At 35.7% G+C, this 13,781-nt stretch overlaps 1 pseudogene; it reads right to left on the reverse strand.

Annotated features, from left to right (window-relative positions):
• Positions 1-2,318: 2,318 nt before the first annotated feature.
• Positions 2,319-13,781, reverse strand: part of LOC107571893 (gamma-glutamyltranspeptidase 1-like) — a 24,455-nt pseudogene continuing 12,992 nt past the window's right edge.

Raw genomic sequence — 13,781 nt, forward strand, 5'->3', positions numbered from 1 at the left:
CCCTCTTTTTTATTATTATTATTGCCGAACTTATAATTACATAAAAGATCAGGGAAAGATGGTTGTATCTAACAATGAACAATCATAATGGCATATATTATATTAGTGTTATATTACATCCCCACTGTGTTATTCCTATGTATGTCTGCACTATGTTTGTACTTTCTTCTACACTGGAAGCTCCTGTCGTCAAGTCAAATTCCTTGTGTGTGTAAACATACTTGGTAATAAAGCTATTCTGATTCTGATAAAACAAACATGCATGTGTTCATCATAGTATGAGATAATATACACAGAAAAAAAGCACAGTGACAAGGTTAAATATCTTTGAATATTTCATCATGATGCTTCTTTAGAAGCCTGAGGGATGAAACCAGAGTTAAATTCAACAAGAAAAAGAATCAAACAAAGGAGATTTAAGACACTTTTGCTTGTGGATGAAACATTTTGCACAAAATAATTAACAAGATATTCAAGAGATAACGATTTTGGGCTTTCAAAATAATTTTTTTAAAAATGCTTTAAGGATAAAACTGGATCACATTAGCGGAGTTAAAAATATAAGAACTTAAATCAACCCAAAATGTATTGCTATACTGCAATCACAAAAAAAGGGCAGCTGTTTCTTCAACAAGATCACAAAATGGGCAAGTTTCATCATTATCAAGATACTACAGATAGATGAATAAACCTGTCACTCATATATTTTAAGGTGTTGCGCTTGTTATAACGTCGTAGGTCACATGATAACGTCAACATAGCGGATGATATCCGAATCGCATTCATACTTAACGCATTCAGGCTGTACACTCTCATAGCGCTTGGTAAGTAAGTACTTAAAGATATTGAGTGCTTATAACTTAGAGAGTATGCGGTTTCGAACGCAGCCCGACAACATCTCGTTTTGACATCTATCGTGGTTCTGCGTGATTTGGACAACTTCAAGTTACGCCCCTGTCTTGCAGTCCGCAGCCAGACCCTTCTCACAAAGGAACCAATGACATTAATAAAGCAGTGAGAGGGGGGGGTCATTTGATTTCATCTAAGGCTGCGGCTGAAGTCAGATGTAGTTCTTGTGTTTCTCTTTTCTTCAATGATGTTGATTGTTAACAGCAGGTTTTCATCACTAATGCACAATCATCATTTAATTAGTCACTTAATTATCTCATTAACTTTACTTCTTTGAGGACTTGGGATTTGACTTGAAGACTTGCTTGTGACTTGAAAATCCCCCCTCTGCTAATTATCATTTAAAGAGACATGCACCGAAATGGGTCGCTGTGAACAGAGCTGTTTTTGACAAGGTTAAAAAAGGTGTTGTTTTACAAGACCATTGAGAAATTTTAACCAAAGCATGTTGCAGACATTTCATGAAGACCCAAAAGAATCATGCCGACTTGTAGAAAATGGGCCTCTGATGTTCTCTTCAAAGCACAGCCTCCACAAAATCAGACTTACTTTGAGATCAATATGAGGTTAATTACAGATTTAAAATCATAAAAAGAAATAGTTTAATAGCTATGATACTGTTTTTGAAATTAAATATTTGCATAGCTATGACAGGAAACACTGGCATCTCACAATGCCTGGGGAAAAACAGTTCATCTTAAAAAATAAAGCATATACATAAACCCAAAATAGGAAATAAAACAGTTATTGAATAAGCATGTGTCCTATGTCCTAAACTTCTGAAACATTGGTGTCTCATATTTTAGAGCAGTCAGTGCATTTTGCGAAAGAAATCAATTAAATCTGTGTGTTTTTGTGTGTGTGTGTGAAAAAGAATTCAGATGTAACCCCCTTTGTAATAATAAAAATTTTCATAAGTAATTAATTTAATTACACATTTTTTCTCAGTAACTGTAACTGATTATAATTACATTAATTTTTTTATTAAATTCTGTAATTCCGTTACATGTAACTAGTTACTCCTCAACACTGCACCTGATTGACAGATAACCACACACTCTTATTTGAATTATTATTTTTTTGTGTGTGGATATTTCAGCTAACAGTTGTCTTTCTACATTCATTTTAACAACATGAAGTTAAAGTTTTAAAGTTTTTAAAGTTTTAAATTGTATCATTCAACTGATCTGTGCATGTATGTTTTAAACACTTCGGCTACCCTGTTTGTTCTTACTCTGCATATGTGAAATGTACATCATTGAAATTGCACAGTTTTCTAGCATATTTACTTTAACTTCTCAGGTAATATCAATGGTGTAACCTGTTTCAGATGTGGACAAAATTACAAAATTACAACAACAGTGGTTACATACACATATATTTATTTGATCAAAATGTATTGCTAGTGACAATTTAATAGTTGTTTTATATTGATAGAGACATGTCCCTGGTGTCCCTACTAAATTCTACAGTATTGGTTCTGGGTATCCGGCAGGATAGCCACCTTTCCTGCAGTCAGATTCAGCACAGACTTCGCCCCCCTCTCGTACAATTGCCTGGACAGCTGTTGGTTCAGTATTGTTACATATGGTATGATTCTTCTTCCTCAAGCCATCAGTAACCCCCTGCATTCATACACAACACAACACAGAGAGAAAATTAGAATAATTATCACTAATCTGACATTATAAATCTAAATATGTCTCAGAGTATAAAAGTGTAAGAATCCTACCTCATCAAAGCAGTCTTCTACATTTGTCTCATTTTTCGTGATCTGAACTCTGGGCTTTTCAACAGCTTTCTGCAGGTCATAGCCAAAGAACAGATAGTTCAGGATCACCTGAGAGATGAGACACAGGAGAGGGGGAAAAGGGTTTTAGTTGGAAGTCAAAAAAAAAAAAATATATATATTTTTTTGTTTTGTTTTTTTGTTAAAACACAACCTTAGCCACTGGCCTGTTTAGAACATACAAATGTTTTTTCAAGTTGAGAATAATAATTCAAGAACATTCAAATTTCAATGATATTGAATATATTGTGTTTGTGTGTGTGTGTGTGGGGGGGGCATAGTTCATGTTATGTGGTGTTGAGTAATGCTTAAACTGTTCAACTCATTGTGCTTTTTCCTACCTGAGCAACTGATGTGGTGATATTTGTCCCACCTTCACCTCCGACGATGTGAACATCTATATTTATATTGGTGGTTTTACTTGTACTTAATGATGTAACTCAAGACATGCAAGTGTTTTTTTTTTTACCTGGTTTAATTAGGTTGTTCTTTTAACAAACCCCATTTTTGTCTTGTCCATTTTCCTTCTTGGGTTTACAGAAATCATTCATTTGGTCATTAAATATAATGCCTGTTGAGTCTGACATCACCTTAGAGCCAAAACTGTAAGAACACACACACACACACACAAGCAACAGAGCTTTATAAAAATAGACACATTTTGTTTTTTAAAATAGTTGAGGTGTTTTTGATATATTCTTGAATGGAAAACCCAGTCAACACTTTGATCTCACAGTGATGTCACCATGAGCTCCCAGGATACTTGTGATGAGGTCACAGTGAGCTAAAAGTGTAACCTCACAGCGCCCTCAATGTGTGCTCATACTAATGTGAGGTCACAGTGAGCTAAAAGTGTAACCTCACAGCGCCCTCAATGTGTGCTCATACTAATGTGAGGTCAAAGCGCACTCACTGCACAGAGACTAGGTACCCAGCATGCATTGCAGCATGAAGCTTTTGATTGTCACCATTGTTGATTCATACACTGATTCTTGATGTTTCTCTTTGTTTTTAAATGACACAGCAGCTCAAAATACTTGTAAGTTATCATGCTTATAAAATATTTCATAAATTATTACACTGTTGGATCATATACTGTATAATCAAAGAGAAATTATAATTAGAAACTTTAGATTAATAACTCTTCACAAAGATTGCTCTCTGAATCTGGGTGAAGATTGTATTGCTTTCATCAATAACAAATCGATATCACTTGGTTGCAGTCTCTTTTTGGTATTCCTTGCAATAACAAATGTGCTTTACAAACACAGTTACAGCAGCCCAAAAAAATATAATGAAATAAAGTCAAGGGCAGAGGCGGACAATCCAGGGGTCAGAAAGTAAAAGTCCTGCCATATGTTTATTCCACCCATGAACTCAGCAGCTGATTTCAGCAGAGGAGGAACCACGTCATTCCTTTCAGATCACAAACGAGTCTCGAGTCAAATCCCAAGTCCTCAAAGAGTTAAAGTTAATGAGATAATTAAGTGACTAATTAAATGATGATTGTGCATTAGTGATGAACAGCTGCTGTTAGTGAGAATTACAGAGGATCAGATGTTGATGTTTTATTGGTTAAAATTATGCCACCATCATGGAGATCAGTGTTTGCTTTAGTTGAGCTCTTGACACTTGACATTTTGTCTGAAATTTCTTTTTTGTGGTAGTACATGACTGGATGTAAAGCAGTGAGATCAGTGTTGTGCAGTTAACAGCTGCTAACTGCTTTCAAATGATGAGACAATCATCTTGGGCCAACCTGTTAACATTCAAGCTAGCTTTTTAAAATTATTTTATGTGTTAGGATTTTGAAGTACCATCCTTGTTAAACTACAACATGAAAATGAAGTGTTGATCTCAAAAATGCATTGTACTTATTTTTAGTCTTCGATATGCATATAAAAATAGGAACTCCAGTGTTATTTAGACACACACAGACATCAAGAACCAGCATATGAATCTCAACAATGGTGACAATCAACAAAATGCTTCATGGTGCAATGCATGCTGGGTAATACCATAGTAAAAACTCCAATCAAGTGTTCATGTCTAAAAGCCTGAGCAGTATAGTACCTCTTTCTTCCAATATTTAAGCATTATGGTGGTATATGTTTAATGGAACTCTTTTTTCTGTTCTGTAACAGCTGAATGTTACTCAATTCACCAAAGAGAGACATCTTCACAATATTCACTCCAGTGAGTTAGAATCAGAACATATAAGCTGCTTCTTCAAGCTTTCAATGCAACAATGCGCGAATGCACAAATGTTTGTTGTACAGCAAGACTGCAACTGTTTAAATGCAAACCATTTTGAATTATTTAAAGGGTCAAGAGCCCAACTAAAGCAAACACTGATCTCCATGATGGTGCCATCATTTTAACCAATAAAACATCAACATCTGATCCTCTGTAATTCTCAATAACAGCAGGTGTTCATCACTAATGCACAATCATCATTTAATTAGTCACTTAATTATCTCATTAACTTTAACTCTTTGAGGACTTGGGATTTGACTGCAGACTCGTTTGTGACTTGAAAGGAATGACTTGGTTCCTCCTCTGCTGAAATCAGCTGCTGAGTTCATGGGTGGAATAAACATATGGCAGGACTTTTACTTTCTGACCCCTGGATTGTCCTCCTCTGTTTATAAAACTAGTCTGAACAGATTATGCAACTGATCCCAGCATTAAGAAACTCTGATCTCTCTTTATATTGATCTTACTAGTTATTGATACTGCTGGTGACGGCCACCGCACTCCCGTCTTCTCCGATGATGGACAGGTGAGACGTGCCAGAGTCATCAACTTGACAATTGTCATAGCACTCCTCATCGTATCTCTCTTGTTTGATGTCATCTTTAATCTTTCTCCAGATTGTGTTCGCAAATCTTTCTGAGGTCATGTTTTTGACAATCTGTAAAACACTCATAAATCATAAACTCGTAAAAATTCATAAATATGGGAACAGCAGTGCAGGAACATTATCAGTGAATAAACATTAATTTTCTATCTGCTTCTCACACAAAGCCATTGTATGGATTCAACACTTGGAATACACAGCAGAACACAAATTTATATCGAGCATTTCTATGGTATAGTAAGTTATATCATTGGCTTTGTATGCCTGCATTGGACAGGGTAGTGTAGATGAGAGAGGAAACAATGAGACAGAAAGAGTGGAACAGAATCAGCAAAGGACCTTGAGTCTGGATTCGAGCTGGGTTTACGCTATACAGGTGCATCTCAATAAATTAGAATGTCGTGGAAAAGTTCATTTATTTCAGTAATTCAATTCAAATTGTGAAACTCGTGTATTAAATAAATTCATTGCACACAGACTGAAGTAGTTTAAATCTTTTGTTCTTTTAATTGTGATGATTTTGGCTCACATTTAACAAAAACCCACCAATTCACTATCTCAACAAATTAGAATACTTCATAAGACCAATAAAAAATTTTTTTTTGAATTGTTGGCCTTCTGGAAAGTATGTTCATTTACTGTACATGTACTCAATACTTGGTAGGGGCTCCTTTTGCTTTAATTACTGCCTCAATTCTGCCTCCTTGACATGTCTGTGTGTGGTGGCTCTTGATGCCTTGACCCCACACAGTAAAACACACAGTAAAATCCTCAGTGTTAAATCCACACTCAGAGTGTTAAAAAGTAACACTGAAGCAGTGTTAAAGTTAATGACATAATTAGTTTAGTAATTGAGTGATGATTGAGCATTATTGATGAACACCTGCTGTTAACAAACTGAATCACTGAAAGAAAGAGAAACAAGAAACCCACCAATTCACTATCTCAACAAATTAGAATACTTCATAAGACCAATAAAAAATTTTTTTTTGAATTGTTGGCCTTCTGGAAAGTATGTTCATTTACTGTACATGTACTCAATACTTGGTAGGGGCTCCTTTTGCTTTAATTACTGCCTCAATTCTGCCTCCTTGACATGTCTGTGTGTGGTGGCTCTTGATGCCTTGACCCCACACAGTAAAACACACAGTAAAATCCTCAGTGTTAAATCCACACTCAGAGTGTTAAAAAGTAACACTGAAGCAGTGTTAAAGTTAATGACATAATTAGTTTAGTAATTGAGTGATGATTGAGCATTATTGATGAACACCTGCTGTTAACAAACTGAATCACTGAAAGAAAGAGAAACAAGAACAGAAAAAAAGAGATCACTTAAGATCTCAGCAGAGAATGATTAAACAACTCCACAAATAGCATCACCAGCTCCACTCATTATTAAGCAGATTGCCTGTAGATGTTTCAATTGAATTACCATTATCGAGGTCAGTGTTTACTTTAGTTGTGCTCTTGACCCTTGAAATATTAGAAGGCATTTGGCTGCCATAGCTGTATGTTAGTTTAGAAAATGTGGTGAAGTGAAGGTTAGGTTTCAATAAAGACTTTACAGCGTACAGTGACTTAAGTGACCAATTGAAATTGTAGCATAAACACTGGCAGACACAAAAGTCTGTTTAGGAATTGATTTTAGAACTGACACTTTTACTATTACCTTGGAAGAATTTAGAAACTTACTCTGCACTTTGGTTTAATTTTGTTTTATCAAACAGACTTCAAGAATCAGCATATGAATCTCAACAATGGTGACAGTCAACATAAAGCTTCATGTTGCAGTGCATTCTGGGTACACCAATCATAACTCATCTATGGCTCCCAGCATGCAATGCGACATTAATAAATTATGCAGCTGTCTTGTATTTTCTTTTATTCTTACTATTTCCTTTTGTTTTGCTCTTTTTGTTGTGACTTTTATTAGCCTGTTTTGTGATGTTCACAGATGATCCGAATATCTGAAGATGTTGATTGTCACCATTGTTAAGATTCATATGCTGATTCTTGATGTCTGTATGATAAAGCAGTTTTCAAGTTTCAATACGGCTTTACTTCTAAAAGTTTTTTAGACTAAATTTAAATCTGCTGGGTCAAGATTTGCATTGCACGTGAACTTAAGTACTATACTAAAAAAAGTCGCTGTTCTGAGAATAATTGGTTATGAAAATAGCTAAATTCTGATGATTTCTTTACTGAAAAATAACCATTAACACTCTATTGCTATATCAAACATGTCTAAACAAACACACTTAAGGCAATAAAAGTAATAGTATAGTTTCAAATCAAGGGTCAAGAGCTCAACTAAAGGAAACACTGACCTCGGTAATGTTAATTCAAACAAAACTAGAACATCAACATTTAAAGTCAGTCTGGTTAGTAATGTGTGAAGTTGGTGAGGCTATTTGTGGAGTTGTTTAATCATCCTCTGCCGAGATCTTGAGAGATTTAATTTCTTCTTTTATCTTGTGTTGATTTCATCTAAGGCTGTGGCTGAAGTCAGTTGTGTAGTTCTTGTATTTCTGCTCGTCTCGTCTCTTTCTTTCAGTGATTCAGTTTGTTAACAGCAGGTGTTCATCAATAATGCTCAATCATCACTCAATTACTAAACTAATTATGTCATTAACCTTAACACTGTTTCAGTGTTACTTTTTTAACACTCTGAGTGTGGATTATATAAACACTGGGAGTGTTGATTTAACACTGGGGGTTTTACTGGGCAGCCTCAGTCCATTCCTTGAGAAGTTCACTCAAATTCTTGAATCGATTTTGCTTGACAATCCTCATAAGGCTGCGGTTCTCTCGGTTGGTCGTGCACCTTTTTCTTCCACACTTTTTCCTTCCACTCAACTTTCTGTTAACATGCTTGGATACAGCACTCTGTGAACAGCCAGCTTCTTTGGCAATGAATGTTTGTGGCTTACCCTCCTTGTGAAGGGTGTCAATGATTGTCTTCTGGACAACTGTCAGATCAGCATTCTTCCCCATGATTGTGTAGCCCAGTGAACCAAACTGAAAGACTGTTTTGAAGGCTCAGGAAACCTTTGCAGGTGTTTTGAGTTGATTAGCTGATTGGCATGTCACCATATTCTAATTTGTTGAGATAGTGAATTGGTGGGTTTTTGTTAAATGTGATCCAAAATCATCACAATTAAAAGAACCAAAGACTTAAACTACTTCAGTCTGTGTGCATTGAATTTATTTAATACACGAGTTTTACAATTTGAGCTGATTTACTGAAATAAATGAACTTTTCCATGACATTCTAATTTATTGAGATGCACCTGTATATCAAAACACTGCCCATACAGCTATTGCTTCTGCAAATATCTCAAAAGTTTAACTCACCTCAGTGATGTTTTCAGAAAGTGGGTCTCCCAGTTTTCTCTTTTGGGCATCAGCAAAGTGAAATGCCTCTATTATACGATGATAGGTCAAAGTCTTATTCCTTGTATTGGACACACTGCTGCTTGACAAGTTGTAACCTGAGATTAAATGATGACTTATTTTAAATTAAACTTGATGATTTTCCATCATCATTTCACTCTCTTTGAACACTCTTAAGGTGTTAACAGCTTAAAGAAGCATTACAATATACAAACACAAGCAAATGACCACAGCTGTTATTGGCGAACAGCACGTATTGCAAAAACTTCACCAGCATTTATTCAACTTGACTACACTTTCTTCACATAATATATTAATATTCAACTCAAGAATACATTGTTAAACCATGTATGTACTGATTGGAAAAGCAACAATGATGCACTTGGTCTCTCAACAGCAGACAGCCGTGAACACCGGAGCACACCTTCTTGAATTACAAATGCATGTTAAGTTTGCTTTCATATATAAAGATTAACCTCCTAAATTCACTCTGTGTGTATCTGTTATCTGAGAGTTTACTAAAGCCATGGTGCACACTGTACGAGTATTTTGGTCTTTTACAATAGTTGATTTTCAGACTGTACAACATTCTTAAAATTCTGGAGTAATTTATGATTGAGCAAAAGATGCTGCGTGAACTGTCTGTTTCACTGATTGAACTCAAGGTAATCTGAATTGAACTATTAATATAAAGGTAACAGGAGCTGTTGTGTTGAACGATCATATAAAGAAGGCATACTAATTTGATCTTCACAATTTTATATGGCTGGGTTTTGTATTGCATTTTGACTTCAGTCCCCGTTTACTGTAATTGCCTGGATAACTGTCTTCATGTTCATCTTTTGTGTGTTTGAAGTCAAATGCTGAAGTAACTAACGAAGGAGGTAATGAAATAATACATAAAGCACAAAGCAGTGTTTTGAGTCTCAGAGACACAGAGCTTACAGTCAAGAGAGTATTACCCCACTTGGTTGAAGCTGCTACCTGATTGCCAATTCAATGCCTAACCCCATCCATGCTGGGAACTGACGGGGTGATATTCTGGCAGTCATTGTTCGGCACCACACCCGCTGTTTATAAGAGCTGCCAGTATGCAAGAATCATTAATGTTAGTGAACTGTGATCATCATAACACATAATGCTGTGGCACACTTAAGATGTGTCAGTAATGAGGGAGGTTAGTGGCACAATAGATAAAAATCCTCTTGTGTAACACCCCCTATAATTTTTTTGCACCATAGGCAACTACCTATGTCACCTATGCCATGGGCCGGTCCTAAATGAAATCTTCAGATGGCTGTATTAATATGGTGAATTATTTGTATTAACTGCAGAATGCTAACCTTACCATTTCCAACCTGTAATCCATATATAGACACTCACTACCGCTCCTTATATGCAGATTATATAGTTTGCATAGGGCAACCAACTCTCATGAGGAACACCAGGGCCGGATCTAGGGAAGGCGATGCCCCCCAGATTCTCCTTGTGCCCCCCTATCTGCAGGACACTCCATTTTTCATGATAGCGTACATTATTTATACACTCAAAAAAATGCTAAAAAAATAAATAAATAATAATAATAGCTGAATGGGGACACACGTGAGTCATGTGTCTGGAGGGATGGGGAGCACAACAGTAAAATTCAGCTTCAACATTCTCACTAACCTTTGAGTATGTTGAGAATCAGAGCGAGCACAGGTCCACCGAATGGAGCATCAGGAGCAAAAAATATGTAATTCCCCACAGTGAAGTTTAATGCAGACTCATTCCACTCTGCCTTATAATTCATTAGGTCCTCACGTGTTATAATCCCTCCTGTATTATGAGAAACAAAGATTCATATAGTTGCATGCTTTGAAAAAAAAGTTTATCACTAGACCCTTATATATGAGTAGAGTCAAATTGAAGCATTAAATAACCTTCAGCCTTGATATCATCCACTATACTCTGAGCCAATGATCCATTGTAAAAGGCATCTGCTCTTTGTTCTGCTATCTTCTCATAGGTGTCTATGAGTTTCTGTCATCATTTTCCTTCAAGATGATGGTGTTTGATTTGCAAAACACTTCACTGGAAAAATAGAGACAAGAACAGAACGAGATGATGTTATGTACATGAAAAGACTGATGCTTTAGGGACCCCAGTGTAAACAGTGACAGTGTAGTATTATGATCAGATCTGCCTTGTGGTTTATTTGTTGTGTTCATCTGTGGACAAAACAGCTGCCACTGAACAAGTATGTTTTTAATAATAAAAAATAAAATCCTAGTTTTTCACTACTTAAGAAACCACTTCTTCTTACCACAATGCTGCATTATTCAGAATTGCTTTCTCCTTCTCTTTAATGGCTTTGGCTAAGGCCTTTCCAATCTTAAATCCCTTGCGTGCCAGCTTTATACTGGGCTCAAACAGCTCCTTCCATGGCAGTCTCCCGCTTCTATTGTGTGCCATCTCATAACCATACAGTTCTCCTGGTACAGCTATAAACAGTCCCGCTATTCATTACAAAACACAGAGGAGTGATCTAGTCATTCAGGGGTTAAAATGGCAAGAAATCATAAGAGAAATTCACTTTGTTGTTTTAATGATAACATGTGCTTACTGAATCTTTTCAGTGTTGTAAAATCATAATGGTCACTAGAGTTTGGAAAATGTTCATCATTGGTGGTTTACCTGGATTTTTCTCTGTGCCATCGCCAAACATGTTCTCTGATGCATTCTTTGGAGCAGTTTCTCTGGCATTAATCGTCTCCACCGTTCCTGAGGGTGAAAACATGAACTTTTAATTTTCATTTAACAGTGACGTGTTGGAGGCCTAATGATTATAGCGGTCACTGTAATTTCTGGATTAAAATTCCTGTCAAAGGATCACAATTCTAATGTGGATCTGAACTATAACCTCCTCCAAATCAAATGGAAATAAAAGGTTGACAAAGAAGTTCAAGCCTGTAACTATAGCATTAACTCAAACCCTAAAATCTGAATGACCAACAAGGAGGTTGATCCAGGAACCTGGTCAAGGTGTGGTTTTCTGATGAACAAACAGCATAAAAAAAACAAACAAACAAACAAAACAGGCTATTTACTAAGTGTGTCACCAGAATTGCACCTTAAAAAAATATGTATTTTCACAAATAAAATTCAGTATAATTTTACAATAATTTAACATTTTCTTTAGAAGTGTGAAATTCTATAAAATGCAAACATTTTTACCAAATCTACCTTTTACAGTTATTTAACTGTTTATGTGCGTTATTGAAAATTTTTTTTTTTTTTTTTTTTACTTTAAAATAAATGCAATTGTCATGATTTTAACATGTTTATATTTTACAAATATAAAATATTTGTAAAATATCCCCCATGCCCCCCCCACACACACTTTTAATAAACACGTAAATTCGTCCCCTGCACTTTTTCGGTCTGTTCATGTAAAGGATTTCATGGGCCAATTTGAATAAATATAGATTTAAATTAAAAAAGAAAATATAGTCTATGCATGACCAGGGGCCTCATGTATACAACTTTACGTAGATTTCATCCTAAATGTGTGTGTATGCACAAAAGCTGGATTTTGCGTATGTACAAAAGTTATCAGATTTATAAAGCCATGCGTACGCATGCATTTTTACCAAATCTACCTTTTACAGTTATTTAACTGATTATGTGCGTTATTGAAAAATGTTTTTTTTTTTTTTTTACTTTAAAATAAATGCAATTGTCATGATTTTAACATGTTTATATTTTACAAATATAAAATATTTGTAAAATATCCCCCATGCCCCCCCCACACACACTTTTAATAAACACGTAAATTCGTCCCCTGCACTTTTTCGGTCTGTTCATGTAAAGGATTTCATGGGCCAATTTGAATAAATATAGATTTAAATTAAAAAAGAAAATATAGTCTATGCATGACCAGGGGCCTCATGTATACAACTTTACGTAGATTTCATCCTAAATGTGTGTGTATGCACAAAAGCTGGATTTTGCGTATGTACAAAAGTTATCAGATTTATAAAGCCATGCGTACGCCAGAACTTGCAAACAATTCCCATTGTAATGCACATCCATAGTTACTTTGGGGGCCCACTTAGTGAAACCATTCACTTATATACCTAATCCTTAGACAAAGTCTGCAAAACTAAAAACACATTACGTGCTTTAAACTCAGTTTGCTATTGTAAAACAAACTTTTTGCAAAACTCTAAACACAGTTCTCTATATTACACACATCAATCAAAACTAACAGCTCTTATATTTCATTTGGGAAACACTGCCATTTAAATGCCACACTCATTAACTGATGACCTACATACAGTGATCATGAGTGAAACCTCTTAGACATCATTTGTTCACACGTACGCACGCACACAGAGAAAGAGAGAGAATATGCATACAACACAGATGCATATTCAGTGTATGTATGTATGTATGTATTCAATTCAATCTTTATTACAGACTCAAGGTCCAAATTAAAAAAACAAAAAAAAAACAAGACAATAGGACAACATATACAACCCACAGCATCTACCACACACAATACAAAGTTACAAAATACAACAATACCAATGTCTCCACAGCTTTGACTGATACGGTGTAGTTCTAACCCTTATATTTGATAGACCCACATTTTTTGAAGCATTTAGCCGGCAGATAAATCTATACATAAGATTTCGTAACAGTGCTTTAAAAGTGATTACTCTTGCACTCACAAACATTTCACTTGCACTATGCCATCTAGGTCTCTTTAATAACAGCTGACGACTCACTCTCCACAGCTGACGACTCACTCTCCTCACACAGCGGGCGACTCACTCTCCTCAGCTG

Source organism: Sinocyclocheilus grahami, unplaced genomic scaffold (assembly GCF_001515645.1).
Source record: "Sinocyclocheilus grahami isolate Dianchi unplaced genomic scaffold, SAMN03320097.WGS_v1.1 scaffold1666.1, whole genome shotgun sequence".
Taxonomy (NCBI): domain Eukaryota; kingdom Metazoa; phylum Chordata; class Actinopteri; order Cypriniformes; family Cyprinidae; genus Sinocyclocheilus; species Sinocyclocheilus grahami.